Source organism: Capsicum annuum, chromosome 6, assembly GCF_002878395.1.
Source record: "Capsicum annuum cultivar UCD-10X-F1 chromosome 6, UCD10Xv1.1, whole genome shotgun sequence".
In the NCBI taxonomy this organism is placed as follows: Eukaryota; Viridiplantae; Streptophyta; class Magnoliopsida; order Solanales; family Solanaceae; genus Capsicum; species Capsicum annuum.
Window position 1 is genome coordinate 118,029,705 of NC_061116.1, and position 6,978 is coordinate 118,036,682.

The window sequence follows — 6,978 nt, forward strand, 5'->3', positions numbered from 1 at the left end:
ATGGGCAAAATATATTGATATAGGCGCGTAATTTCGCCTATCATCACACACTATTCAGATATTATTATTTCATTTATGATTCAGTGTGAACCTTATGGCCTTACAACCTTTATTTTGCATTTATTCGGTATATCATGTAGTATACAAGTACAGATATTAGTCATGGGTTAGCTTGTGGTCCTTTGAGGTCATCAGCATTGTGTAACATTTTGGGTACCAAATTCAGGGTGTTATAAACTTGTATCAGAGCATAAGGTTCAGTAGTGTTATAGAAAGTCTGAAAGCTGCATCTAGTAGAGTCTTGTACATGGGTGTGCTACGTGCCATATTTATGTGTAGGAGGCTATAAGATATTTTAGGAACAGTTTTCCATCTTTCAGTATTCATGTCATGCTAGTGAGCATAATCTCAAGTCAATATCTCAATCTAATCTGTTTTTTCTTTCTTCTATAGAGCATGCCTCCCAAAAGAAGAAAGGGGAATTAGTCAGCCTCTCAGTCTGAAGAACCTTTGGGCGAACATGTTTCTCATGCGGAGTTCTGGGTCGCATTTACTACTTTTGCTCAGTCAGTCGCTGCTCAAAATGAATGACCAGTTGTCGTTCCAGCCAACCCAGTGGCCAATTCAGCCGCAGATAGGAATTGGAACTTTACCTGAATTAATCCTTCATCCTTTCTCGGGTCTAAGTCAGACGAGGACCCTCAGGAATTCATCGATCAGGTTTAGAAAGTGATTGACATCATGGGGGTTAATACTGTTGAGAGTGCTGAGCTAGTTTTATATCAGTTGCAGGATGTGGCTTATTCTTGGTTCAAACAGTGGAAGTCAGAAAGGTCAGATAATTCAGGGCCTATAGAGTGGGAGGAATTTGTCACTGCATTCTTAGACAGATTCTTTCCCCAGGAGCTTAGAGAAGCAAAGGTATTAGAATTCATCTACCTCAGGTAGGGCAACATGACGGTGAAAGAGTATTCTCTTAAGTTTACTCAATTAGCCAGATATGCCCCTCATGTGGTTGCAGATAGCAGGGATAAGATGAGTAAGTTTGTGTTAAAGGTGAATGATAGCGCGGTAAATGAGTGTAGATCCACCATGCTGAATAGTGACATGACTTTAGCCAGGCTTATAACTCATGCTCAGCAGCTAGAGGAGCAGAAGATTAAGCAGAGGGAAAAACAGAATAAGAGACCTAGAAAAGGTAGCTTTAATTTTAGTCAGCCTAAGTCAGAGGGAAGAAATTGTTCTTAGTTTTATCCTAAGTCATCAGTTCTATCTCCTTCTTCAGCTAGTGCTCCAGTTCCTAAGTTGAGGGATGATAATAGAGATAGGGCGCCAGGCTCTAAGACTCAGGGCAGTGTTAGCAGTGCTTGAACTAATTCCCTTCGTTAGACTTGTGGTAAGAACCACAAGGGTGCTTGCAGAGCTGGTAGTGATGTCTATTTTGGATATGGCAAGCCAGGCCACAGAATCAGAGACTGCCCTCAATCAGGTTATCAGAGTCATCTCCGCTCCTCAGCTCAGTTTGGTTGCCCGAATCAGCAGGGTGCCACCTCCAGTACTACTAGTGGGCAATACCCAAATCGTCTTTATGCTCTTTAGACTCGATAGGAGTAGGAAAATTCTCCTGATGTAGTTACTGGTATGTTACAGATCTTTCATGTGCATGTTTATACTTTGCTAGATCCAGGAGCTTCTTTGTCTTTCGTTACTCCTTACATAGCAGGCAATTTCGGAGTCAGTCCTAAAATTCTAGCAGAGCCCTTTTTAGTCTCTATCCCAGTGGGTAAAACTATCATAGCCCGATAGGTATACAGGAACTGTCTGGTTACGATATTTTAGAAAGTCACTTCAGCAGACTTAGTTGAATTAGAGATGACTGATTTTGATGTCATTCTCAATATGGATTGGCTTTTACCTACTATGCCACAGTCGACTGTAGAAACATAATAGTCTAGTTTCAGTTCCCAATTGAACCCGTCTTAGAATGGAAGGGTAGTGTATCCGCTTTCAGGGGTCAGCTTATTTCCTACCTTCGGGCACAAAAAATAATTTCTAGAGGATGTTTCTATCATTTTGTTCATGTTAAGGACTCTAGTTCCAAAACTCCCAGCCTTGAATCAGTCCCAGTTATGAATGAATATTCAGATGTCTTTCCCGAAGATCTTCCAGGTACTCCTCCCGAAAGGGAAATTGACTTCGGCATTAATCTTTTTCCAAATACTCAGCCTATATCTATTCCGCCATACAAAATAGCACCAGCAAAACTCAAAGAACTGAAACACCAGTTGAAGGATCTCTAAGATAAGTGATTAATCAGGCCCAGTATTTCCCCATGGGGTGCACCAGTCTTATTCGTGCACAAGAAAGATGGTTCTCTCAGAATATGTATTGATTGCCATTAACTCAATAAAGTTATGGTCAAGAAGAAGTATCCTCTTCCTAGAATCGAGACTTGTTTGACCAACTTCAGAGTGCTAGCTATTTCTCTAACATAGATATCAGATCATGCTACCATCATCTTAGAATTAGAGAATGTGACATTCTAAAAATAGCTTTTCGTACTCGGTATGGTCACTTCAAGTTTCTAGTCATGTCCTTTGGTATTACCAATGCCCCGACAGCTTTCATGAATTTGATGAACTATGTGTTCAAGTAGTACTTGGACATGTTTATCATAGTCTTCATAGATGACATTCTGGTCTATTCCCGGAATAAGCGTGATCATGCAGACCATCTTAGAATAGTACTTCAGACCCTCAGAGATCATCAGCTATTTGTCGAATTCAGTAAGTGTGAGTTTTGGCTAAGGTCAGTAGCATTCCTTAGTCATATCATTTATGGTGATGGAATTTGAGTAGATCCTTAAAAGACAGAAGCAGTAAAATCTAGTCTCACCCTATCTCTCCATCAGATATTAAGAGTTTCTTAGGTTTGGCTAGATATTATAGATGGTTTGTTGAGGAATTTTCTTCTATTTCATCCCCTATGTCCAGATTGACTCAGAAGAAAGTCAAGTTTCAGTGGTTAGATCCTTGCAAGAAGAGTTTTCAGGAATTAAAAACTCGACTTACCTCAGCTCCAGTCTTAGCTCTTCCAGATGGTTCAGATAGGTTCGTAGTGTATTGTGATGCATCCAGAGTGGGTTTAGGTTGTGTCCTCATGCAGAATGGTAAGTTTATAGCCTACGCCTCTAGACAGCTAAAGCCTCTAAGAAGAATTATCCTGCTCATGATCTTGAGTTGGCAGCCGTAGACTTTGCCTTACAGATTTGGAGGCATTATCTATACGGCGTTCATGTAGATATGTTCATAGATCATAAGAGTCTTCAGTATGTATTTTCTCATAAAGACCTCAATCTTTGTCAAAGAAGGTGGTTAGAGCTCTTAAAAGATTATGACATGAGTGTCCTTTATCATCCAGGCAAGGCCAACGTATTGACGACACTTTTAGTAGACTATCCATGGGTAGTGTTGCTCATGTTGAGGACAGTAATAAGAAGTTACCTCAGTAAATTCATCAGTTTTCCAGACTAGGAGTTCACTTAGTCGATATAGAAGAGGGTGATATATGGGTTCAGATTAGTTTAGAATTATCTCTAGTTTTCAAGGTGAAAGAAAATCAAGATAAAGATCCCATCCTTGTCAAGTTAAAAGAGTCAGTCAAGGATCAGAAAGTAGAGGTTTTCTCCTAAGGGGAAGATGGTGTCCTACGTTGTTAGGATCGTCTCTGTCTTCCAGGTGTAGATGACTTAAGGCAGCAAATTCTGGTAAAAGTGCATGGTGCATGCTACTCTATTCATCCAGGGGCCACAACGATGTACCTCAACTTGCGGGAGATCTATTGGTGGAGTGGGATAAAGAGAGATATTGTAGAGTTGGTGGCTAAGTGATCTACATATCAGCAAGTTAAGATTGAGCATCAAAAGCATAGTAGGTCCATGCAGGAGTTTAGTATTCCTACTTGGAAGTGAGAAAAAGTGAACATGGACTTCGTGACGGGTTTTCCTCAAACTCGTCATCAGTATGATTCAGTCTGGGTTATTGTAGACAGAATAACCAAATCAGCTTATTTCCTTCCAGTTTATACCTCTTATTCAGCCAAGGACTACGCCAAACTCTACATCAAAGAGTTGGTCAAATTGCACGGTGTTCCGCTATCTATTATCTCAATAAAAGGTACCCATTTCACCTCTCACTTTTGGAAAGCGTTCCAAAAGGGTCTTGGTACCCAAGTTCATCTTAGTATAGCCTTTCGTCCCCAGATAGATGGTCAAGCAGAAAGGACTATTCATACCCTAGAAGATATGCTAAGAGAGTGTGCAATTGATTTTAAGGGTAGTTGGGATGACCACTTGCCTTTGATTTAATTTGCATACAATAATAGCTATTATTTCAGTATTCGGATGGCTCCATTAAAAGCTCTCTATGGTAGGAGATGTAGATCTCCAGTTGGTTGGTTCGAAGTTAGTGAGGCCTCAGTCATAGGGCCTGACTTAGTATTCGATGCCTTAGAGAAAGTCCAGTTGATAAGAGAAATACTTTGGGCTGCTCAGAGCCGAAAGAAGTCTTATGCAGATATGCACAGAAAGGATGTTGAGTTTGAAATTGATGACTATGTCTATCTAAAGATCTCTCCCATGAAGGGAGTGAAGAGATTCAGCAAGAAGGGAAAGCTCAGTCCCCTATATGTCGGTCCCTTCAAAATTCTCAGTCGTCTTGGCAAGGTATCTTATGAACTCGAATTGCCTTCAGATCTAGCCTCAGTTCATCCAGTCTTTCATGTCTCTTTTCTCAAGAAGCGTATAGGTAACCCCGCAGTTGTAGTCCCTATTCATAGCATAGATGTTCAGAATATCCTCTCTTAAGAAGAGATTTCGGTCGAAATCCTAGACTATCAGACTCGTAGAATGAGGAACAAAGAAGTCCCTCTAGTCAAAGTTCTTTGGCGAAATCATTGAGGGAGATACTTGGGAAACAGAAACAGACATGCGTACCAAGTATCCTCACCTATTCTCCGCCAATACAGATCAAGCTCAAGGTAACAGTTCTCCTTAAGCTTTTCAGTTTCATGTTCAAACTTCAGTTATAAACTTAGTATTCAGTTCATGTACAGAATCCCATTATAAACTTGGTATTAAATACCATTGTTTTTCAATCATGCATTCATGTACTAGTTCAGTTATATATATATATAATTATGCATCAGACATGCATTATTATTGTGAGAAACTTAGTTCCTCAGAACACTCAGTCATGCATTCATGGACCAGTTACACATGCATCAAATATGCATGTTCAGTATGATATGTTCAGTTATCAATCATGTCAGTCATGAGATCATGTTCCAGTTATTCATGTTCAGTATGTACGTCAGTTTATGTTCTTCCCCTCACTCTCAGTCTCATTCGAGGAAGAATGTTCCCAAGGGAGAGATATTGTAATACCCTAAAGTTTTTTAGCTAACTTTATCCCAAGAATGTCTAGAATTAGATTCTAATCAAATGATGATTATTCCATGAGGAATTTTTAAGATTTTCACTTTTTGTCATATGGAAAATTCAATAAGTTTTTCATCGATATAAAATTCGCCCAAATTCGATAACTGGGTTAGAAGTAACAAATATGTCAAGTTCCTATAGTAAAACATCTCCATATTAGTCAGTGGAACACTGCGCCACAAGAGAAAATGGCATTTGGCAAATTCCAATAGCGGTCTGCGATTATGGCGGGCGCACCAGGGCTCAAATTCAGAATTGTCCTTTTCCAGTATCTCAGTGCGATGTCTCCCTGTCGTGCCAAAGTTTCATGTCACAAAATAAAGGGCAACGCAATGGCTCCGCATCGTGCCATTTCCTAGTTTCCCAATTATCAAATTCCAGTGACACGGCATGATAGCGTCGCATCGCACCAAGGGTCCAGTTTGGAAAATTTTTACAATTTTTAAAAGACGCGTCCAAGGTTTAAAAGGGTCAATTTCTCACCCCTATTTAAGCCTAATAACATGTGATTTAGCCATTCTTCACCCAAAATATACTAGTTTCTCTCAAGTTTCTCTCAAGAACAAGCTAGGGTTTCTATTGGGGATTCAAATTCAAGAAGGTTTCATCGTCAATCTTCACAAAATCACGAGCTAAGGTATGTACAGTGTTCATTCATGGATTTATTTCATCCATGAAGCCCAAGAATCCTCTTTTAAATTATATATCATGATATCTATGTGGTAAAGTGATTATGTTCATGTTGTTATGATTGTATGACTACCAAGATTGAATCTTTATCATGTTTTCATGAAACCATGTTAGTTTAGGGTTGAAATCTATGCAATGAAGATGAATTATGGAATTATAATGTATTTGATTTATGATCACACCTATGCCTTAAATGGAGCCTGCAAAGTGTTTGATAAAATGCCTAGTGTAGTGGAAATCATGTATAATAACTCAATTGTGTTTTAAATGCTAAATACATGAAATTTATTCATGTTTAACATGACTTACATATTGTTGATTATGAATTATGCCTGCTTGATGAAATGTTCGTGATACTAGAAGTATGTAAGCAATCTATGATTATGTGCTCTTTTGCCCATGTATTAACTTAAGGCAGTCAAGTGCCTCATGAAATATTCCCCAACTGTTATATGATGAATTTTGGACTCTATTCATGTGTTTAAGAGTGTCAAATTATGTTAATTTCCTTCTATCGAGTCCTGGGGGTACTTATACCTGAACAATATAGCTGTGTGCCTAGAACCATGCCATGTTTCCATGATATTCTCAATCAAGCCATGTTCAGTAGACTTCAGTCAGTCTCACGACTCAAGAAATCTCAGTAATCTCATGAACTCAGTCAGACAAATAAGATTCAGTAGTATTCCATCAATCAATGGAATCCAATAAACTCAGTAACTCTGTTCATTTAATCATGTTCAGAGTTTATTCAGATGGAAGTAGGAATTAGCACCGAGTAAACCCAAGGA